Source organism: Ambystoma mexicanum, chromosome 5q (assembly GCF_040938575.1).
Source record: "Ambystoma mexicanum isolate Mex_15411 chromosome 5q, UKY_AmexF1_1, whole genome shotgun sequence".
NCBI classification, from domain to species: Eukaryota; Metazoa; Chordata; class Amphibia; order Caudata; family Ambystomatidae; genus Ambystoma; species Ambystoma mexicanum.
The window spans coordinates 809083771-809108235 of record NC_090933.1 but is presented as its reverse complement, the minus strand read 5'-3'; the positions used below and the strand labels follow the sequence as shown (position 1 = coordinate 809108235).

Sequence of the window (24465 nt, the reverse complement as noted above, 5' to 3'; positions counted from 1 at the left end):
AAAGTGGGGAAAGAAGTGGCACAATTAAGATATGACTGGGAAGAAGAGACTGGGGTACCCATGAGTGATGGGATGTGGGAGAGGACCCAAGGATACCATAAGAAAGTAGCTAGGAACGCAAGGCTACAGCAAATACAGCTATATATAACCCACAGGGCATATATGACACCCCAGAGGATAGCTAAATTTAAAAAAAGCAGAACGACAATCATGCCCAAAATGCCGGGCAGAAAATGTGGGGATGACGCATATGTTTTGGGCATGTCCTGAAATTGGGAAATTCTGGGAAGAAGTAGCCCACCAGCTAGTGGAGAAGAGGATTAAGATAGATGTTGAACCGAGGCCATGCCAATTGAAACATGTAAGTAAATTAAAGGACTTGGCATATATACTTTCCAAGCATAGAATCGCCATGGGTTGGAAGGCATGCAACAGACCCAGGATAGAAGTCTGGTGGGCAGATCTTCAGAAATGGACTGAAGTTGAAACAGCAGTGTGGCAGGAAGCGGGTAATAGAGGAGGGGAGGAAGAGGCAGAAACCCTGACAGCCTGGAAACATTTAGTGGCCACATTATACGGGTCCACCCAGGACTGGTCGAGCGACCAGGACTCTGCTGAGGACCTAGGAAATGAAACCCCCTTGGAGGAAGAAGGCACGGACCACGAAGTGGAGTAGGCTCGAACCTGGGGGAGGGAAAGGGGTAGGCAGTAGACACTGAATGATATATGCTAATTTTGAAACGTGTGAACATGTACTGCAAGGTTTTGTTATATGTTGTTTGTGTTAAAATTAATAAAATTGTTTTTTTTTTTTTAAATACCTTCTTCCGGCTCGGCTTTAAGATCAAGCATCAAGTTTTGACTTCAGCTTCTGAACGATTTCCATTAGTGAGAGGTCCCCAGATATACTGTTTGGTCAGTCTTTCACTCTGCTGGGTCGCACTCAGGCAACCAATCATTCAGAAGGGCATGCAGGCAGGCAGGCAGCCAATCAGGCTCACATTGCATTCAGGCCATTCTCTCCATCCAGACACTCACAGCAAGGCAGCAAGGAATGTGGATTGGGACAAGTACCCAGCCATCCAACACTCCACACTGCATTAATATCAGTTTCTGGCAGGGCTGTCTTAGTCTTTGTGCCACATACCAGAAACCAGACACCCATAACAGGAAATGTATATTGGTCACATACTCCATTCACCCAGATCCCACCCCAAGGGTGTACCCACAACATACAGTCACTGGGAAGGCTCCAGCCAGCCTGGCCTGGACTTGCCCACAATACCATATATGGAACTTCCACCCAACAGCCAGTCAGGGGAAGGGAGAGAGTCCGGGCTTCCCAGGACTTTGGGAAAACAAGGCAACAGGCAATAGAAAGCAAGAGACTACAGGGGCCATCTTGTTTTCTATCAGGAATCAACTGATTCCAATGGCGTATGCCAAAATGGAGGATACTCAGAGCACCTGTCAAATTCATCATGGAGCTGCCACCAGCGGATACCCTGCTCTGTGGGCCACACACAGATGCCCAAAACATACTGTGGGATACATTGACCCACTCAGCAGAATCCCCATCCATGATCAAGCTGCACTTTAGCAGTAAATAGCAAAATGGCTGCGCTGGCTCGTTGGAGCACCATTGCCCACATCAAAACTGCATTTAAGTGTATGTTGGATAAGGCCTTGTCCTGGCCTAGCAATGCAAAGGGGTTTTTGTTGGGAAACATATATGGTATGTTTTATTCAACAGGCTTGCTTCTGATTAAAAACCAAATAAACTAAAATAAAGAAATAAATGTTTTGGCTGGACTGGGAAATCAGCCCAAACAGGTTTTCTGCTTGGGGGGGTTGCTGACAACAGGGGTTCCCTACCCCCATGAGAAGCCACAGCAGATTCTAGGACATATGCATGCTAATTGCCACCTTTGAAAGCCAAAAGCACTAAACATCACATGATCATCAGACTTCTGTCTGGGCTTAGGCCTATTACAATAGAGATTGTGGGACACATACGTGCGAAATAGGAAATCACACATCCCCGCAACTTCTACTGGGAGCTTCAAGGCCAACTGAAGAGCAGCCTTGTAAGCTATGACCATATTTGGAGGACAAAGGCAGCCCCATCTGTTTCGAAAGACTATTTTATTAATAAACTTTTAAGACTTTTATCTCTGCAACAGTACTTCGCAGAAATATAAAGGTTTTACATTTTAAATGGAATTTTTGTGGTTTTTAAACAACGTGGTAGCCTTCGCTGGCATATTGCAGAAAGAAATGGCAGAGAATTGACATTCCGAGGAAAGTCTAAATGATGCCACTTTGAAATGTAATACTTACATGCCTTATGATAATCTATACACATGTATAAAGTTGTAGAATTTTAGGTTGAATATTTCTCACTGAAAATTATGAAAAACTATTAGACGGGTGAAACAAAGTCCTACAGACGTGAGAATTGGACTGCCATGCTCTGCGTAAAATATGTAATCTGCCTATGTAATTTGTTAAAGTCCCACAACTGTACAAATGTGTCATTTATGTTAAGATTGATTTTTGACAAAAAGGATAATGGCAAGGCTTATCACCTCATAAAACATAAACCCATATGCTGAGTCCCCTCCTTGAGGAGGCGACTAACACAGGCAGACCTATCTGGTTCTTGGGAATAGGTCTAGCTTAGTTCTGCCCAACATTAAACCGGTGATGTCACCCACTTTTATTTGAAGGGTGAGAGCTCACAGGGACAGGACACACTCTCTACTGAATTTCCAGTGCTTGAGTATCCTGACATTCCAGATCCACCTTTGCAAGATTCCAGACTCTACTGCAAGGCCAAAGCATAGCTGATCCTATTGCAGCAAGGCCAAAGCATAGCTGATCCTATCAAAGCAAGGCCATTGATCCAGAAATTCCACTAAAATCCCAACAACAAAGGGGAAAAGCTGTGGTACCCTTTTGGGGAGCATCCTGTGCCCAGACCGGATTTTTGCCGACTAACCTCATGCCCGCTGTACCCCTGCAATCCAGCGTTACTTGATATCCAGTGACCAGACAGGCCGAGCTGTTGTTCTGCTAGGAGAGTCCGCTGCTACCTGGTGAACCGAGCCTTACAGTCCAGAACCCGGTTCACTGTTCCTAATCCCAAATTCAAGAGCGGACTGTGATTATTCCCCATCCCATAACACATAGCCTACCCCATCTTGACCCTTTATCTTTGTTCCACTCTCTAAGCAACCCTATCCAAGCCTTGGTAATTTGTCCAACTGTCAGAATTTTCTGTGCATCCTGTCCTTGATTCCTAGTGCTAGTGCCATTCTTTTATTCACCCCATCTTGTAACTCCTTAGTAATATTTTGAATAATTTAAGTAATTTCCACATAAAGAGAAACGTGTCGTGGAGCGGGTTAATCCGGCCACTTAACCTGTTCCATGGGCAGCGTTATCTTCTTGATAATCTAGTATAAGTAACTTTGTCTTTTTCTTTCCAACCCGATTTTCTCTTTTTAACTGCTTTATTTTCCTAAAATCGAACCTCATTCTACCTTGAAAATCTGTCAATTCGTCAGCTATAGTGACTCTTTAACCTCTATATGATCCCTCTGATGTGCATGTGTTTTTGACATTTAAAGCTGAAAAAGAGAAGAAAATGCAACTTTTGCTTCTTTCTATCCACTCAGAATGAGATTAATTGTGGGTTGAGGGAACATTGCAGGGGGAAACCTTAACTCAGGTGCTATCTATCCTAATTGAAAAAGCGCTGCTATTCATTTGTGCTGTGGATATGTTCTTGTAGAAGGTTAACCAAGTGTATTTCAATAGTTTTCACTGTGATTATCACCCCATTGTTGATTACTGCCCAACCTTATAAAAATTGTGTGATTTCTATGAAAATAAAATAAATAAATATTGTGTTATCACCAACCGGCCTGGTTCACAGTCCTTTGTGACCCGGGGTAATTTGTAAAAGGGGGTGTGAGACGGGTCGGGTATCGGCTCAATTCGAATTTGTTGAAATTAAAGAAAAAGCATTCTAATCGCGTGCTACATCTAAGGCTGAGGACGAAGGTCCTGGTCTGGTGTGTGAGTCCGATTGGAATCCTTCACAAATTGGGGGCTCGTCTGGGATTGGGTTTGGTTATTCACCCGTGACAGCTTAACACAGCAGGCTAACCTTCAAGGTAGTGAGACTTTATGTGGGTGGAACACTGTGTTACACTGCAGAAGCACCTCCCCAAAAACAAAAATCCTAAGTACCAGGCCTGTGTATAAAATTAAAGCTAAATCAACCCCAAAAATAGACATAAAGCAACAGAATACAGATTACCTTTGCATAAATAAATTAATAAGAAAGAACACTTTCCAAAATGGCCACTGTAGAGATCAATATGGCTAGGGAGCACCTTCTGCACAAATTATTTGTCAGGGGGGAATGGCCAGAACAAGATGAAAAAGTCTGCTAGAAGAAATGATGCAACAGGTCACCGCCATAGATATGGACACGGTGCAGGATGGTGGCCTATTACATCAAGCTTTGAGTGAGTTGTACATGACTCCGAAAATTAAAGATGAGCAGATGAAAATTGTCAGAATCACGGCCTACGTGTATCTCCATATAGGAGTGATGCGGGAAAAGCATGAGGAAAATAGAACTCTTGCGCAAAATCAATCCAAACTTTTAGCTCAAATCCAGACTGAACTAAAATTAGCGGAACAAAAATTGCAAAAGAGCCAAGATTCTGAGGCAGAATCTGGAAATTACATTGATAAGCTAAAAGAGGTCTTGACTCTCCAACAGCAAAATAATGTAGACCAAGAGGCCCAATTAAATTCCTTAAGATTGGCGTGTCAAGAAAAGTTTGACTCCTTGGAAGAGGGTCAACTGAAACTAAAACAACAAATAACATAACACTGCCTGTTCAGAGCAGATAACTACTTTATTAAAACAGGTTGACAAATTGGAAGAGTAGAGTAAGGAATTGATAAATAGAGAGCTTCACCTCCAGACAAACTTTGATCAAGAACGCCAAAAACTAAATGCCATCAAGCAACAAAGGGATGACCTGGCTGAACAGTGGAGCACCCTAAATCAGGAGAAAGATGCCCTATGTCAGGAAGTAAGACATTTAAATACAGATTTACAGGAAAGTGAGTTGGGCCTCCAGAAACTAAATTAACTCAAAAACAGAATATGGAAAGTTATTGGAGCACACTAGATGGGTAGAAGGTGCTCTGGAAGTGAACACCCAATCTAAAAATGCACAAACTCAGATGGTGAGTCTCCTGCAACAAAAATTGTCTCAGTGTTCCCAAACTATACAGGCAGTACAAAGGGATAATCAGGCCCTCTGTGAGGAGAAAGAGCAAGCAAGTGGCAGCTCAAGAGCGGGTCACAGAGGCCAGTAAAGCCCTGATAGCCGAGCAAAAGGCTCAGATCTTTGCCTATTATCAAGAGAAACTAGCTAGGTTGGAGAGAGAGTATACTAGATTCAACCCAAATGGGAGGGACCCCGAACAGGTAGAGAGGGACATAGCAACGGCTGATCATAGTATGATGACCTCTGTTCTAAGGGACTCAACCCCATTTAATGCTTTGTGCGCTGCTGACTTCATGGCTACCGGTTCACATGAGTCAGAAACTATGAGGCCATCACAATTAAATAGGCCTAAAATGATGGAGCTGACAGGTCATCGCCCCCCAGAAATTGATAGAAGGGCGTCTCTGTACGAATCCAAAAATATAATGGCTGATGACTCTGACCAGGAAACCTCCTACGAGGAGAAAGTCAGGGAATAAGATCTGCAGAATCACTACCTCCAATGGGACCAGTTAGTTCAATTTGCACAAGAACAACAGTAAACAAGGCCTAAAAAGAGCATCATGAAGACCACCACCCAATCAGGGCAGTGGGGGGATACTCTACCAACCCTGGAAGCAGGGAGGAGTCAGAAGAGTACTATCCTGTGCGCCAAAGGGGAGAAGAAACTAGACCCCACCATTCTGAGAGCCCCTCTCAAGCTCACAGAATCAGGCAGCGCCTAGATGATCATGAGGGGACCTTAAACAGCAGCGCCTCTGATACACTACAAGCCCAGTCCATATATTGTTCAATAAGTCTTATTTCCTTCTATAATGTTTCTACCACCCCAATGTATCTGGAATAGCAGGGTTTGACGACGAGTGAAACTCGGTGTTGAGGCGGCAGCTTCGGTCCTGGCGGTGCTCGTCAACAAAGGTACAAAGACGTCCTGCAATGAAGAGGCGTGCGGGGCACCTCGATGTTGATAGTTCAGGACCGCCAAGAGTTTATCAAGAACTGTGGCCCAGCAAGGGCGTCGAGTCATCCGGTGTCTGTACGATCTCGGTGCAGCGACGGCCTGGCATTCTCCAGCGGGATAAGGTGGGCGGTGGTGTGGACGAGCGCGTCCGTGCTTCAAAAGTCTTAGGCAAAGGAGCTTTGCGGCTCCACTCGTCGATGGTCCCCACTTCTGGGCAACACGGCTTTGACGGGCCTCCAGCGGTTATGGCAAACCTGCAAACCCTGGTCGACAACGTTAGACAGAATGTCCGGTGCTTATCTTCGTTCTCTTCGGCGGTCCCAGTCTCCGGTCGGCAGCCTGTTGAGGGTCTGACCTCCAGGGAGCTTCGGCGAAGGTTAGCGGTGCTTGATGGTCCCTCGGAGCATGGGAAGAGGGCGCCTAACCAGGTCCTCTCTTGGATCAGTCCTGACCGCTCAGCGGTTTTCAGATTTCGGCAAAGGGAGACATCAGTCAACCTTCTTCGTCAGGCTCGGCTTGGAGATCAAGCGTCAGTTTCAATTTCAGCTTCGGAACGAATTTTAGCAGTGAACTTGGGATGTAGACTCAATATGACTTACAAACAACCAAAAAGGAATACCAAGTAGGAGACAGGGTCTACTTGTACAATTTCCAAAGGAACCAGACCAAAGAGCAGAAATCTTTACCGAGCTGGTGCAGTCCTTTTGAAATTGTAGATCATATTTCACTTGTCGCCTATAGAATCTGCATCCCCAAAGGGAAACTGACCGAAGAGAAATGGGTCCATATTAATCAGTTAAAGAGTTGTCACACTAGGCACACTTTGCAGCAAAGGAGCCAAGAGAAAATCAAATAGAGGAGACATCTGGAGCATAAGAACAAGAAAAAGAAGAACCAGAAGGGAACAGGTAGGTTCATAAGTATATGTATCTATCAGGGAGTATATTTTCTTTGATATCACCAAAGATTATAGTGAACATCAATAATTAGCTTTGTCTTATGAAAGATTATGTGTTGTTGTTGTCTCCATACTGTAATAATCGTGATGTATGTCCCACTGCTGTCAACCTTCCGGAAGGCAGTCGGTGGGAATATGTAGTAACCGGTTCTTATATATTTAGTAGATTCGTACTGGTTCCGCCCATTCATAACCAAGGAGGACCTCCCCGGGGACCAGGAAAGGAAAGATCAAAGATAAATCTGGGGGTGTCACTCCACACCACAAAGAAAGGCCTAAGGGGAAGCTGTGGGTGTCGCTCCACACTCCAATGAGAGACTATGGGAGGATCGTGGAGTACCGCTCCCTGATGGTAGAAGGACTCCACCTGATGAACCCCACTTTGCCCTACTGATGAATCCCACTTGACCCTACTCTCCCTCGACAAGAAGTTTCAAAAGAGTTGGGGGGAATTTGTGGGATACATTGACCCACTCAGCAGAATCCCCATCCATGATCGAGCTGCACTTCAGCAGTAAACAGCAAAATGGCTGTGCTGGCTCCTTGGAGCACCATTGCCCCGCATCAAAACTGCGTTTTGCAGCTACAAAAAGGAGGGCTGCACCATCTTGACAAACAACTATTGGGCGAGTTGGAACAGAGAGCACTCAAGGTTGCAAGTATGATCCCTGTGATGTTCATCTATCACCCAGCCTAAAAACACCATTCCTATTCAGTGTTTGTCACCTATTTTTTAAAAACCTTTTTTGACATTTAAAGCTGAAAAGAGAAAAAAATGCAACTTTTCCATGTGTGATTTGACTGCACTGTGTTTTCAGTTTTAACCTGCTTTGTGAATTGTATACCTTTTGTGATGCCTTACCTTATTGTTACTAGTGATATGACAGCCCTGAGACAGTGATAGAACATATGTACATCATTATTTAATTACACATATAATTATTTGTTAAAATCTGAGGGTCATTTTAGGCCATTGCAAATCTTTTTGCCTCTTATTTTGTGAGGGAAGGTCAGATTTTGATTCTGTTTGCTGCCTCATATCCCTGCTGCTTCTTTCTATCCACTCAGAATTAATTGTAGGTTGAGGGAACATTGCAAAGGGAAACCTTAACTTGGGTGCTATCTATCCTAAATGAAAAAGTGATCCTATTAATTTGTGCTTTGGATATGTTCTTGTAGAAGGTTAACCAAGTGCATTTCAATAGTTTTCATTGTGATTATCACCTCATTGGTGATTGCTGCCCAACATAAAAAAATTGTTTGATTTCTTTGAAAATAAAATAAATCAATATTGTGTTACCACCCACCGACCTGGTTCATGGTCCATGGTCCATTGTGACCCAGGGTATTTGTAAAAGGGGGTGCGAGTTGGGTCGGTTATCGGCTCAATTTGAACTTGTTGAAATTAAAGAAAAAGCATTCTAATTGCGCGCTACATCTAAGGCTGAGGGCGAAGGTCCTGGTCCGGTGTGTGACGCCTGATTGGAATCCTTCACAATGCACTAGGGGTACAGGGTTGCACCCATACCCATGGGTACCATAAGGGTATCTCAAGGGCCTGTACACCAAACCAAAAAGAGGAAGAGCTGCACTGCCAGGAGTCCCACATGGACTCCTGTGCAGAAAATAACACAGAACACACATGATAAAAGGACTGCAGGACAAGGACATGGAGGCCCCGTCCCTCCAATGCATTTCCAGCATCACAGTAAGGTACTAGATCCAGAAACTGCAGGTATGCGTCTGTATCTTCATTCTACATTCTTGACATTGTCTTGGGTTCTTCAATGGAAGTTTAGTGCCACATTCAATAGTTGCTCTTTTACTTAAAACCAAAACACAACACATGTCTGTTTCTCACACTAACACATCTGAACTTATTTACTAGATTCATTAAACATCACACAAACCTGATATCCTGTTACAAATCCAGCCTCTCTTCTATCTACAGCATGGCACTAAACCTCACCATGGAGTGGCCACTACAGACTGCCTCTGAAATCCCAGAAGAGATCTGTTTGAAACCCCTATACAAAATACTGACTTGATATATTATGTGGGGGGTTCTTGTTATAGAGAGACTAGTGGTGGTGTATGCCGTTCCTGCCAACGGGGGAAACTGCCAAATGTCACTTCAGCATAAGTGGCTGAATTAGTTCCACTAACATGTGCATATCAGGTTTCAGAACAACAATCAGCAAACATATATATGGATTTCCGGTATGCTTTCGGAATTGCTCAGAATTCCTATAATCACCTGGATTCCCCATAATGAATCATGCATATGTAGGTGCATAGCAATATGCTCTAATGTTACCCAAACAGCTATTTTCAAGTGTGTGGTGCACTGTTAGAGAATTTCAGGTGAAAAACAGATTCTACGCCTGAGGTGGGGTAACCCTAACACAAGAGACATTAGAATTAGATGGAGAGTAATGCAGAGTTAGGTTTAAAAAGGCCATCCAGGTGCAAGCATAGATGTTAGCCGTTGGGGTGTGAACTTAACAGGGAAAGTGAAAATTCAAGTTGCAATGAACCATGAGTCGAAATATGAAAGAAAGTTGCATGGCATATTGGGGAGAGGAAAAAGACATGTTTCTGTAAAAAGTAGAGCTTGAACAGCAGAAGCTGCTTCCTGTCAGGAAGAGAGACCCATTGTTCATTTAAATGGAAGGTGCATGAGTGAACAGGAAACATGTATCTAAGGATTCCGCAGGTAGACCAGCACGGGTTGTTGTTGCGAGATGAACATTTTGAATAAAAGTCAGCATGGAGTGAGGAAGAGACGGAAAGTTACCGGAAATTTGCAGAGAAGGCATGTAATATGCCAAGAGATGATGTAGAACACAAGGGATTTGAGTAAGGTAAAAAATAATGTACATGTGGCTGTAGCAAGGCGAAATGGTTGAAATACAATGATAGAAATTAAGAGGGGCCTTTAGCTGGGTTTTTCTGGCTCTAGGGAGGCTGAGTTTGGGGCTCTCTCATTTTATGGGGGACAAAGGTGTTTGTTCCCCCCCGCCCAAACTTTTGTGGCACACTATTTTGTCCCACTCATTTGGCAGGGGCCCCTTTCATTTAGATGTTATATTCCCCCTCAACATTTTCAGCAAAGTTACTCCACTGGACTCTCTAGTTGCTTTTGATGTGGCTGTTTGGAGGCAATTTTGGTGATTTGATATTTTGTGGAATGTCTTGCAGCTAATTATAAAAAGATAGTCTGTTGACCTTTGGTGGGGAAATTGCTGTTTCAAGGCTTGCCTTCCTGTTTCAATTTAGCAAGTGAATTTTGAAAGCAAGCCCTTTGGTGAGTTGGTTTTCCAAATCCAACCCTACTAGTGAGGGCCGTGGAGACTCAAATCCGGTATTGAGGAAGAAGAACATCTCTGTTGAGTACCTAACCTGCAGAGTTAAGAAGGTGGTAGTGACGAATAGCATAGAGTTCAAGGAAATCTGGCCTAAGCCAATTCCAGGACAGAGAGCTTGGAAAGCGTGTAAAGTGGGTAAATGGTAAATTGTATTCCAAGGATATAAATAGCCTCGTATAGCTGATTGGAAAAGTGTTAATTATCACATAAAAACAATGTTTCATTAACCTTCTAGTACTGGGGGTTAATGAATGGACTTTATTAAATTCAATTGTAATTAAAGGTTTGTTTTCAAAATTAGGAAGGCTATGAAAAATCTTTCTAAACCATTTCATATCTACTTGTGACCTTGGTTGCAGGGATTGTTAGTGAATAGACTAAGGGTGTGTGCATTGGAAACAAGCATGTTTTTGTCATCAAATTGTAAATATTGTAATATATTTCCTTCAAAATGAAATAATATTACAGCTTTTTTTCATATTGTGCACATGCCTACAAAATAGTGCTGGGAAGTCAGAGTTGTCCAACTCCATACTTTGAGGGCCGGAAACATGTTGGATTTTCAGGATACTCCTCAGCAATATTTACAAGAAACATTTGCATACAATTGCATACAATGAGTCTAAATGTATGCAAATTATTTCTCATGACAATTAATGAGAGATATCCTGTGAACCCGTTTGGAATCCGGCCCTCGAAAGATGAAGTTGGACAACCCTACTATAGGCCATTCATTAACATTTAGGTGAACTTAATCCAGATGACCCAATGTAATAATCTAAATAATATGTATTTGTGGTTTTGCACACACTTTCCGGCTGAGTCAGAGCATATCCATATTAGAGAGCCGAAATTGTCTCAGTAGTAAAAGCCCCAATCAAAGACATTGTATCAAGGTTTTGAATATCACTCTATAAAAACACGGGGAATATATGCTCAAAAGAAGTCCATCAAATGTTAGCTCTGGCTCGTAGACGGCGTGGACCTTTCCAGGTAATCCTTGGTACAAAGTCTACTGTTAAAGTGATGGAGCTTTCTACCTGGTCCACACGTCTCAGGGCAAGCACTTTGGGCCACCTTAAAATGAACACTAAAGCTTATTGGAGCCAGGTGATCCTGGGAGTTTGCTATTTTCTCATCTTTTTGAATTACATTCTCTTCCCGAAGTTTTATAAGCAAGTTTCCACATGACATGGCCCAGGAAGGAAGTTAAATCTATTCTGGGTAGTGACCTACTCTGAGGTAAAATCCTGGACCTAGCACAATAGTCAATATATTATTTCCCCAGCAATGAGGGACATGTGGATTTATGGGAAGTTGAGAAGGGAGGTGGGGAGGGGTCAAACTTCTTCTAGGCTTTCTTTCAAATCCAGCTGAGAGTGAACCAGTCATATTCTCTGTCTAAGAGAAGCCCTTTCAAATTGGTTATGTGATGCTGACTATTTGCAGTCATTAGCAGCAGAACAACAGTCAGAGGCCCAAGACCCAGCAGCTCGAACTAAGCCTCTGACTGTACAACCCCATACCAAACCCAATTAATTGATGTGGCCTTTGCATTTATCTGACTTGTCCTCTTACTATTTCTATATCCTGCATTTTATAGACAGTGGGTGGAATATGGAGAGGAGAATTACCTGGTTGGAAGATACTACTGTGGACATCGAGGTGGTAAATATGACATGCCAACTAACAAATGTCGGTCTACAGAAGGGTAAATATTCCACAAGGGGCTCACACAGAGGCAGTGATGGGGATATGTATTTTGAGCAAATACAAGATGGATATTGGTACTGAAACAAATTAGTCCTATAAGTTGTCTTGTTTTCTGATAAGCCTCTTGGATCCTATGAATTTTACAGAGAAAAAACAGAATGCTCACATGAACCCCAAAACATTTGTCAACACAATGGAGTTAAAGAGAATAGGACATGCTCTGCAATACAGCAATCTGTCACAATTCTTTGAAGTTTCAGAGTTTCACAGGGTTACAAAGGTGTAACACTTACCTTCAGATGTCCTTGCGGGGGCGTCCATCTTCGGTGGTTGACTGGTGTGTGTGCAACTCCCCTCCTGTGAGCAGATATGATGAGCAACCTAAAACACTCCGTCCCCACTGAGTTTGCTGACTGGCACCTTGGCCCGGCACACAGTGTAGGCAGGAGTGTTTTGGGATTGGTGTTCACCCTGGCTGATGTGGTAAGGATGGTCACTGACTGGACTGGTGACCAGGTTGCTGTGTAACCTAGAGGTGATAAGGGAACATCTCTTAGAATGAGCTTTGTGCTTGTCCCCTCTCAACCTCCCTTACCTTCTGCCCTAAGGCTGCTGGCTGGCAAGGGCACAGGCTCACCTTCATATGGAGCTGAAATCCCTGTCTGCACCCCCAACTCCGGATCCAGTTACTTCACTAGGTTGCTGTGGTCCAGGCCGGCTGTGACATACGGTTTCCGGGTGAGTAGAGATCTTCAGGTAAGTAAAGTCTCAGAGTGATTGAATACAATTAACGCCGCGAGGCGAGAGTCCTATGAAGAAGTTAGCAGTTGTTAAATGTCCTTAACGCAATGAGCTAGCTGCTTTTAGAGCGTTGCTTATAGTTCAGCATTGATAACGATTGCGCAGCGTTGTGAAAAGTACGAGCTGCATAAAGTTTGATTAAAAGGTAATGTCTTGTTTGTTCCCCCCTTGCAGGCTTGCGTCTGGAATGCAGCCGATGGATTTGCGAGTCAGGAACTGCAAAGGTAAGCAGACTTTGAAGCGGGGGGCAGGTTGTGATGAAAACACAAATCCTAACCTGTGATCTTTTCTCTTCTGCAGGTGCCGCGAGGACAAATGCGGATCAGTTCAAACAGGCAAGTATTGAGGAGCGTAGCTTCAACGATGGTAAGTAGAAGTAACACAGAGCTTCAGCGATGGTAAGTAGAAGTAACATGGAGCTCAGATGGGCACCCCCACGCCGCACAGGACACAGATGGTAAGCATTGCACTGCTCACACTTGAAGCAGAAAAATCGCTAAGCATGGGGTGCGGCCAAGGCTGTGGTTTTATAGCCCTGGGCTGCACCCTTGAACACTAGACCACAGGGGATGAGTTTAGTACAAGCTACTTCAGGGCCATCTTGGGTGCCATTGACTGGCCCGATTTGGCAGCGGCCATTTTGGAATAGGCTTCCATGTTTCCTGCACTGTTGCCTGCGCCAGCCAGCCACTCTACAAACCCAAGCCCTGCCAATGCTGTGGGTGTGGGGAAACTGACCCAGAGTCCTGGTTGGATTGGCTGGGCTGCTATGATGTACGGACCTGCCTAGCCCTCCACTGGGGATCATGACAAAAGGTGATTTCTCAATACTAATGGTATGATATAGTTAATGAAACAAATGAGTCAGGGTATAAGTATGTTATTTTGAATACCTCTGTGACAAGGTCTATAGGCTGGCATTGTCAAAGAGTGGGGGGAGGTTGTATTCTTCTAAAGGCAGGGGTGGGAGGCAGGAATCAAAAGCCAGCCCTAGTCCTGAGAGCCGGGTCAACTACACAAGGCCCAATTCCACCCCCTCCTTTGTGCCAGCATGTTTGTTTGCAGACCCTTTTCTATAGCCTTGCCTCATGGTTCAGATACTGGCAAATGTTTTGTTTCACTTTCAAAAACCACCAGCCTGTTGAAGAACGCCACCAACATATAATTGGATATTTATAACATGCTTAGTACCAAAGAGGTTTCTAAACACGGACACAGAATTCGAACCTGTGTTGCTCTGCGACGTCTTGCTTCCATCACAGTGTTTGTTTTCAATAAGCCAGTTTGGTGAAGGGGTCCGACCTTACTCAGACCTGGTCAAGTCTGGCCTCTCTTGGGGGGGTTTCTTATGCACTAGCATACCCCCTGCTTCTGTGGATCTGGGCTCCCTGCATTCACCTGCACTGTTCAAGCGATCTTTATGGGGGTGTCTATATGTTGTATATATTGGTTTGTCAGGTAGCCTTTTTGTCTGGCCTTTTGGCATGCACTGTGGCCCATGTGCACGCCGACTTCTTGTGACATACAGTATGGAACCTGGCCTCTGTATTGGCTTTCCTCTGTGCATTCACAAGTCTGACTACACTGCCACAGCACATAGACCAGTGTTACAGGATCGGTAGCACCTGCTGAACAATTTGGCAAGCAGTCACAGCTTCACTAACATGCCAGGGACAGAAAGGTGGAAAGGAATTCTCATTTCCAAACTTTCTGGGATACCACATGGGAATAGGACCCAGAACATGAACTGGGACATTGAACTTTATATGATGCCATCTCTGATACATGTCGAGCCCACCCATTTCTATTAATGTTCCTCACATACACACCAGATGTGGGGCAGACAGCACCAAAACTCTCAGGAAAGGCTGTCCAATCTGCACAAGGGGAGGGAAATTTAAGCAGGGAACAGGAAGAAGGAAGTGTGGGGTTTTTGGTTGAGGCCAGATGTGGCAGTGTAGGATGACCAAATGACCGGCAGGAGGAAGGATGGAGCAGAAGTTCATGGAGGAGATTGGTGGAACAGTTGAGGTATTTGCTTAAGAGTGAAAGTGGTTCTGCAGTGCGACTGTTCATGTGTGTGTGTGTCAAGTGTGTAGAAAAGCTAGTGTAAGGAGTTGGTATGAAACTAATGGTACAGAGTGAAAGGAGGGTGTTTGAATAGTTTGCAGGGATGATGAGAGTAGGAGGAGGAGGGGAGTAACAGTATGGAGGAGGGGAATAGTAGCATGGAGGAGGGGAGTAGAAGAGTGGTAGAGAAGAATAGTAGTGTGAAGGAGGGAAGTAGGTGTGTGAAGGAGTGGGGTAGTGGTGTGGAGGAGTGGAGCAGTAGCAGTGAAGAGGAGAGGTAAACAGGAATGGGAGAAGAAATATCAAAGGGTGGAGGAAAAAACTAGGAGCACAACATCAGCAGGACACAAGATTGGTGGGCTGGCCTAAGTTCGAGGGGGAGTTAGTAAGAGTAGGAGAGAAAAGGTAACCATAGGGCATGAGTGACTCCGCCTCAATTCAACTGAGTACGTGCAAGGCACTATACCAATTCACTGTTAAAAGATTAACGTTTGGATATAGTAGGGACAGTTAGTAAGTCCCTGAGGGAGCTTAGTTTGCCAGCCCTTTGGGAGCCACCTATAGTATAAGACAGTGATTAGACAGTAGGGGGTCAACATTCAGTAGTACTAACCAGGAGTTACAGGTGCCTGGGTTAGGGATGAACATCAATACAAGAAAGAGAGGGATGGCCCTAAGTCACGCAAAGAAAAAGAAAAACCCTTGAAATGTGTTTGTAAGACTTAGAGTGATTTCTGTGATATCTGTGACACCTCTTTAAGACCAATTGTCTTCTCATTCCCTGTGTCTGCCTTTCAGGTTAGTATTCATTTTCCAAATGTTATGGGAGGAGCAGCTATACATTTGGAGGAACAGAAGGAAATGTTTTCCATAGGGGTGGTAAGAAGGAGTTATCGGACATGGTGTGCAGTGGACATATACCAACCCTTTCAGCGTTGAGTGTCTACCAGTGCCAGTCTCTCAATGATCAGTTAGATGAAAAATAACTGGGTTTACGTCATAAAGTAAGGGGCCCAGGCATGCAGGGGTTGCATGAACACTGCACACGAGACCTGGGTGGACACTGTCCTGGCGCCTCTGGCACCAGGCTCATGAACAAAAGTAAAGAAGAACATACATTTAACACCAAAAAGCTTTTATTATGGACATAGCACTTCAGATGCATTAATCTTGAATATTCCATGCATTAAGCACTTCAGATGCATTACCGTTGAACATTCCATCCATGAAGCACTTCACATGCATTAACCTTGAGCATTCCATCCATTAAGCAGTCCCAAGTGTATTCTTGGTTGTGGCTGCTAATGGATTCATAGGTATATAAGCTGCCCTGATCCTCAAGACAGGCGCTTCTCGTTATTCTGCACTTACCAGCAGCGTAACGCTCACCGTCGCCTGAGTTCAGACCTGCTTACCTTTGAAGATCCTGCTTACTGGACATCCTGCTTCCTGCCAGCATACTTACCAACTGGGGGAAGCTGTTCTTAGCTGTACATCTTTTCGGCGAACCGAGCATTCATCTTTGCACTTTATGGAACGCCGAAATCTTCATCTTGGCACCGCAGCACGACGCGCTCCATTGGCGACAGCAGCATCTGCAAGGAAAAACAGAAGACAAGGTTAGACATCGAAAAAACAGTCAGTTTAAGGTCGCGCTTCGCCATACTTTGTGCTTTTCCATAAACCATCACTTACCTGCTTTCGAACGTTGCGATAGCAACAATCTTCCATCCGGCCGCTTCTCGAGTCTCACAGCTGCATTGAGGCCGCATTTCCATCTAAGGGAAAAAAACAGAAGAGAGACATTATTGCGGGCACAAGGAGCAACATATAAAGACGTTAAACAGAATGAACAGAATCACAACACTTACCAATCATAAGGAGAAGCATAGTCGCAGCTGGACTGGACTAATCCTTATCAGGGATCAGTGAAGGAACTAGATCCCATTCAACGCGCCCATGCCAGAAGTAGCAGGACGGAGAGCTTACCTTCCATAATTCTCAGGTGAGCTTTATGGGCCGGCGTATGCTCACAGAAACCATACTTTGGTGAGAAGGGCGCGAGAGGTACAGTAATCACAGATTGGCGCACTCACACACTCTTATCTCCACGCAGGAGAAGTACCACCACGTACCGCCGCTCACAGCTTTTCTACTGAGGGAGAGGCCTGAAAGGGGGGGATTTCAGTTCAGGGAGGGCTGCAACAGTGCCCCAACGCCTCCGCAGAGACCATGTGAGCGTAACAGCTTATTACTGGGGCACAGCTCGCCAACATGGACACTAATGTGGGAGAGTTCTACATTACTGGAACTCCTGGCTCAATCATAAGCAAAGTATTAACTCAGCTGATTCGTCAGATAGGGTCTGCTGGAACAGCCTTGGAATGCTTGTGCTGAAGTTCAAGACTTCCTATATAATCAACTAGTAAGTGTACAAGAAAATGTGCTTCATCACAGCAAGCCAAAAGCACTCAGAAAAAATTCTTGAATCCCGGAAGACATTTGGTCCTGGAAGTGAAGTGGATGTTGATGCAGTGAAAGAAGAATGTGCACCTTTTAAGCTAAAGATCCATTTAATGGCACATGGGATCCAAGAAGCAAAATGGTATCAGGACCTTGGGCAGGCTGCAAATGGGACTGGGTCTCTCATCGTGAAGTGCAGGAAGTGCAACCACCCGGAAGTCCTAGTTGTTATTTGACTTCTGCTCGAGGAATATCCCCTGATCTGTGGATAGGCATAGGCAAAAATGTACACTTATAGCTCAAGAAACTTCCAAAGTGGATCATCTTAGTAAGTTAGTAAGTGGCCAGAGAGTGTTGTTATTGTGAAACAGGATATGTTGGGAAGGGTATGCAACAGGTGTTACAATTCAAGGTAAGAAACTTGTTCAGGACAATGATAGCTGTGTGGAGTTGACGCATTGCCTTCAGTAGGTACTCCTTTTACTTTACAGATGAAAATGAGAAAACATTTTGTTTTCTGGCCAACAGAAACAAAGCAGATAGTAAGGTTGCATGTCAAACTTGAACAGGTTTGGACAGAAATGATTCCTCAAAAGTTCGAAGGTCTGCTAGAGTTATGACCACAGGTCAAAGAGTAAGAGATAACAGATGTTCAAAGGGAGTTACATATTTTAGAGGCTGTGCTTAATAGTGAGAAAAAGGCCTTCCAAATTGCTCACCGGAAATCAACTCTGTATACTCCCTTTTATGTGATATGCCACGTTGTTGAAGAAGTAAGGGAAATACCTTTCCTTACCAGCACAATGTGTCTAACATTATTCTTTGTTTATTTTGCAGGGATAATCTTGCGGTGCTCTAGGTGAGGATCTAGAAGAGACTGTATACATGTGAATTACACCCCATACAGACTTGGGAGTAGAGCAAACAACAAAGGTCAATATTGTAAAATAAAGATTTAGGGTCTAGACTATGAGCCAAATGAATTACAACTAGAGGTAGACGTGCAGACAATCATTGAACTCTAGATTGTAATGTAGGGGAGAAATAAAGGCCTCTCTGCATTGGACCGGTTCCCATGTAACTAGACCATGTAACAGGTAGAGGAACTAGGACATGTTTATGAAAGAGTTGTTTTCAGGATTATTTAGGTTGGACTCTAGTGCAAAAGGGGGGGTGCAAAAGAAAATAGATGATAAAGAAAATAAATAAAGACTGAAGAATATCAAAGTACATGTGGACCATATGTATAGCCCAAATAAAGATGGCCCCACCCCTATTTATATTAAATGCCCATTCCTCTATAAAAAAAAAAGTATAAGCTGAGTTTTAGACATTCTACTGTTCCCATTTGGCTTTGCCTATACCTAATACTCTGGAGATTCACTTAAGCATGTGTACTAAGAACTGAACTAATAAGCTATGACAAGCAGGGCTAGTGAGCCAAGGTCGAAGGCGCCCACATGGTGAATTAAAACATCCTGAACTGGTATGGACAATGGGACTGTACATAGACAAATGTAAGTCATTATGGGGGTGGAGGACCAACACCCCTCGTTAAGGCATTGGCCGAGAAGAAATTATCATATGACATCATAACCGTAAATAGATACTATCTAAAGACTTGATGGAAATCCATGATTTAATTGTTTTGGCGGAGATTGGATAAGTGTGCTGCAAAGCCTAGTAGTGTGTTCTCAAATTTTCATGAGTTTCAATTGCGTCAGGTGATCAGTGATGTATAATGGTGAGGGGTCTGGAGGGTGGGTCATGTTAGAGCAGTTTGTTCCTATTAACTGAGGGTTGCTTTTCCTTGACTTGCAAGATAACAAATAAAGATTCAACTGTTTGTGATCACTCTTAATTGATATGTTAGCCTGGTTTCCTCAACAGTTTGCGTGGCATGGTTACTGCATTTGATGCACCTAGCACTTTGGCAATATCCCCCCTTCCTCCTCCTTATCCTCTTCCCCTGTCTTACCTCTGTTGCTCGCTGATGGCACATCAAAGTCATCAGCGATTACCTAGATCCAGCCCCATTCCTTTGCTGAAACCCCTTTTCCATTTTCTGTTTGTTCTTTAGTCTCTGTAATTCATTTCTCAAAGCATTGTCTGTACCTTTTAAACGCCTTAATTCTCAATATTTCCTGACCCGTTTGTAGACTCCCCGAAACAAATCTAAACATATTTCCCACTGGTCGGGAGATATCTCTTGTTTCCTTTGTTTGAGTGCGTATCGCAAATTAAACATTTTGGCAAAATCTTACTTCTTGTTTTATAGCACATATGAATAAAGCAGGGGTTTACACAGGTTTCTCTGTGTGACCATCAGACTTTGCTTGCTGACTTATAAAAATGTAATGTTAAATGGGTCAGAAGGGTCCCCTGATTTTATTCTGGGGAACTCACCACAGTAAAATATTGGTATATTTGTAACTGGTTTACAGAAACAAGAATTGGCATACCTTTGTAATTCTCACTAAAAAGATTTGGACAAATGCAGTCAGGCAATAGATCAATTATTATTAGTATTATATTTTTTGTCTGCTTATTGGCCACTGTATACATCTACTTCACATAGCAAATAAAAACATGTTAATCTCTTCACTATCAATAGCAAGTATAAGTACCAAAGAATGATTGCATAAAAAAATAGCATTAAAGCAACATACGTTCGAGCTGAATTCTGCTTTAGCAATGCAATCCCATGTAGATATGCTACTCTGGGTTTCTAGCATATGCATGCAAGTAAAATCAAAACTATGGCAGATTGCATTAGGGTCTACAACCATTTGTTTAGGGACGTTGCAGTATCAATTGAGAAGACACAGTGTAGTGGTTTACACATTCAACATCGGGATATAATTGTGTGAATTTCTGATAAAGGAATAAATGCCCCTCCTCCTTTTTTTTGTTTATCTGGTCCCACAGGTTCAGGGTCCTCCCCATACTTTGCGATGTTATGAGTGAGGAGTTATTGTATTATACGCTAGCATCATTTTCTATGAGAATCTGCATTCTCACATCATTTTCTATGGAAATTAAAGTGACACAGCTAAGCTCCCTTTCATCCTCAATCTGTCTTTAGAAATATCTATGGCTTTCACAGGACAAAGATTATCAGTGAATCCTGTAAATGTGCATCCTTCCATAAATCCGGTGTCAGCCTACACCTGTGAAAACCTGCATAGTTTTATTTAATTGGCTTTGGATTTGCAAAGAGCTGGTGCAGGAAAGTGTATCTTTTCCCAGGTAAAGAAAATCAAGCTTGGTTCTCAATACAGTGGGAAAGCAAAGTGTAGTTCCCACTTTGCATGCCCAAGCAATCTATTTGGAATGTGCTCATCTTAGTGGATGTTACCTCCCAGTTCATCCTCACTTTTGAACAATTCTTGAAGGCACAGAGCCAGGAGGGATCCTTAAGAGTTTTCAAAAGAACTCCAAGTCAGCTAGCCCAATTCTGATCTTGTTCTTCCTCTAGGAAAGCAGGTCTCTGTCAGGTGTAGGTTTCCCCATGGATAAGGCCCAATCACCTCCAGATAATATCCAAGCTCAGCTCTCATCCATTTGGAACTGGTATCCTGCATCTATATAGTTTTCAATTGTATAGTTCTCCTTATTCCCTGGTGTTTCTACTTCATCAGTGGAATTATTGCCACACTTTGTCATTGCAACTTCACACTTTTGATTGGTCAAGTATTTCCACTGGTTTACTTAATAGGCAGACACTCCCAAAGAATACACCCTTTTGTTATCATCAGTTTGTTATATTTCTGGACACTTAAAAGGGTAGGGGCTGAATACTCTAGACACATTTGAATTCAAAACCATATTTAATTCCATATATTATTGTAGCAATATGACACATCTGTGAAATACACATTTCTGGGTTCCCATGTTCCTCACAAACACATATGCGTTATGAATTTGTGTGATAATATGTGATTTGTTTATGAACACTTTTTGTATTTTTTTAAATAGTCCTACAAATGTCATATTATTTAATAGAGGACAATCTCTTGGTCACAACACACTTCTTTCTTTGAGTCTATGTCATTTGGTTGTGGAGTTATGTTGAAAATAATTTCTAGATGCATTTCTGGTGCTAACTTTACATGATCTTGATTTCCTTAAATTATGAAACCTTGTGTCGAGGCATTCCTTTCAGTTAATGATTAATGGGGTTGACCGACATGCCTTCTTTGTTTGTTAGGGCTAACATGGAGCATTTATGGGAAGGCCTAGTGCAGAGTTCTTATCTTAAGTGCATCAATCTTTCTTTGAAACTGGGGAGTTTGCAAAACAGATCCTTATGTCATGTGTTTAGAACCAATTGTATCATTTTGAGGCCCATGATTTAGAATTTCATTTCAACTACTGTATTTGGTAGAAACCTTGAACAGATGGTGTTATTGTTACAAGGACTGCAGTGGGCTTCTGTGACGTTGGATAAATAAGCATTATTTGTCTTTAGTTGGATATGTGAATCCTTTGGACCTTCAAACCACCCCAATCAACAACTAGTTCCAGAGCCAAACTGAAAGAAAATGACTTGCTGTCATGTTCCCTGGAAAATCAGCACTAGGAAATCTACATTAGAACACCAATGATTTCCTTTACAATCAAGGCTTGTCAATTTCTGTTATATTGATGGTGCACAAGTCATTCTTTATAAATGCCTTACAGTGATGTCTTTCCTTTGTGTTCAACATACCCTGAAAAAGGAGCACATTGCAATGTATACACTAAGTCATTTTCCTTCATTTGAAGCATACACCAATATACTGGTTTGTAAAATTGGAGATGAATACATTAAGCTTGGTTGAAACATTAACAATGTTTTCTGGGTCACATAGGAACTGGAGCGTGGCTTTCTTTTATGCTTGTCAATATTTTCAGAATAACATAAATTGATGCCAGTCCTTTGACTTTTCAGTGCACTGTTCTAGTACTGATAGTCTATAATAGTTGGCTCTCCAGATGTTCTGGACTACTTTTTCCATTACCCTTTGTCAGCATAGTCAATTATGAGGGATTGTGGGAGTTGTATTACAAACAATTCAGAGATCCACAGGTTGCAGACTGTTTTGCTCTCACCTTCAGGAGCCTGCAGGAGCACTGTGGACCTCCACCTCCTCTGCCAGGTCACTTATAATTGCAATATTGTACAATCCTGGGAGACACAGCTAGGTAAATGGGGACCTATTGTTGTGTATCCCTTGTCTGCCTCTCCTCCCAAGGTGATGAGCTGAACCCTCTGAAATTGTGTGATGAAAGAGAGTGGCTTAGTATCCCTTAGCATGGTAACCTTCCTCCCATGCTGACCCCACGGATTCCTAAATACCCGACAGGTGTCTTGAGGGAATCTCTGAAAAGTAGACTGACAGCTTCTCCAGCCAGTTGTGGGTGCACTGACTACACCAAATGCAGACCTGCTACTTTGGGCTGTTTCTTTAGGGATGGACACTGCCAGTTGCTTCACTGGGGTTGTCCTTGCTCTGCACAAATTAGGCCTCATTACAAGTGTGGTGATCCTGAAATAATGGTGTGGGATGCACCATACCAGAACCCTTACAGACCACCAAACTAAAAATCTGCGGGCGGGGGCCGTTGCGCCCGACAGGTCTGACCTGCCGGGAGTAATGACACCTGCCTGCAGAGTTTTCACAGAAGCATCGGCACCTTTAGCAACAGTGCTGGTGCTTCCATATCCCCATTCCCATGGAATCTATGGGAATGGGGACTTACCCTTTCCGTTGCCTGATATCCCGGGCCGCCGGGACTTTTAATGAGGCCCAATGTCTTTTCAAATGTCGTTGAAATCCTGAAATGCCTTGCATGGCAACAGTGCTGTTATTGTTCAGCATGCAATGTCTCTGTAATATGTAATGTCTGCCTTTGTAAAAGTTTTTAAATGCCTTGCATTGCAGTCATCCACAGCTTTTCTTCCTTTCAGGCTCAAGATATGTAACCCTTGTGTTTGAACTGCCGGCTTGATCAGGTAAGCTAATTCTCGAGTTGATTCAGCTTCATTCTGTAATCTGTAATGTCTGCCTTTGTAGAAGCGTTTAAATGCTGTGCATTGCAGTAATCCTTGGCTTTTCTCCCTTTCAGGCTCCAGATATGTAACCGCGGTGTTGGAACTGCTAGATTGATCAGGTAAGTGAATTCCCAAGCTGATTCAGCTTTTGAACAATGCAGTGTGACGAGACAAGCCTAATGAGTGTGGGTCTGCTGCAGTGGAGTGAGGGAAGAGGCTGAAACCGAGGGTCTGCCTTTTGTGGGCGCGTTGTTCTGAGATAGTCTTAACGGGAACCTAGAGTGGGACATTTTCAAGGAAGCACTGGCAAGATCTGACCCATGTTCTTTATGTCTTCTTTCCTGCAAGTGTTGCCGGTGGTGATGAGTTCCAGGTTACGAAGCACTCGAGAGACGGTCGACCGGCAGAGCAGAACAGATGGAAGATCCAGCTGGTAAGTGAGGAGATGCCGGCCCTGCTGGGAAACTAAGTGTGTGACTGAAATAATGCCAAGCACTGGTGAACATGTGGGTGTGGCTTATGTAGCCCTAGAACTGTCATGGCCCCCATGTAATTGCATGTAATGGGAAGTATAGTTTAAGCCTGGCGTATGCCTCCTGCTCCTCCCACTCGTCCCATCCCTACTATGCCTCCTGCCACCTCCAAATCATCCCAGATGCCTCCACGTGTGCACCAACTGTGCCCATGTCACCTGTGCAGGAATCCCTCTGCTGTGTCTACTGTTGTCCCTGAAATCACGTGAAATGACTAGACCCAAGGTAGTATTGGCCCCGGCC

At 43.5% G+C, this 24465-nt stretch overlaps 1 protein-coding gene and 1 long non-coding RNA gene across 3 annotated transcripts in view; one reads left to right on the top strand and one right to left on the bottom strand.

Moving 5' to 3' along the window:
- Positions 1 to 24465, bottom strand: part of LOC138497680 (carbonic anhydrase 13-like) — a 1250189-nt gene that overhangs the window by 644063 nt on the left and 581661 nt on the right. The gene's annotated exons all lie outside the window — the stretch shown is intronic.
- The window catches only part of LOC138497682 (uncharacterized), a 308845-nt gene that overhangs the window by 67063 nt on the left and 217317 nt on the right, over positions 1 to 24465 (top strand). The window contains exons 2-4 of the long non-coding RNA XR_011278638.1: positions 23606 to 23650; positions 23764 to 23808; positions 24038 to 24122. This is a non-coding gene — a long non-coding RNA (uncharacterized lncRNA). The remainder of the gene's footprint in view (positions 1 to 23605; positions 23651 to 23763; positions 23809 to 24037; positions 24123 to 24465) is intronic.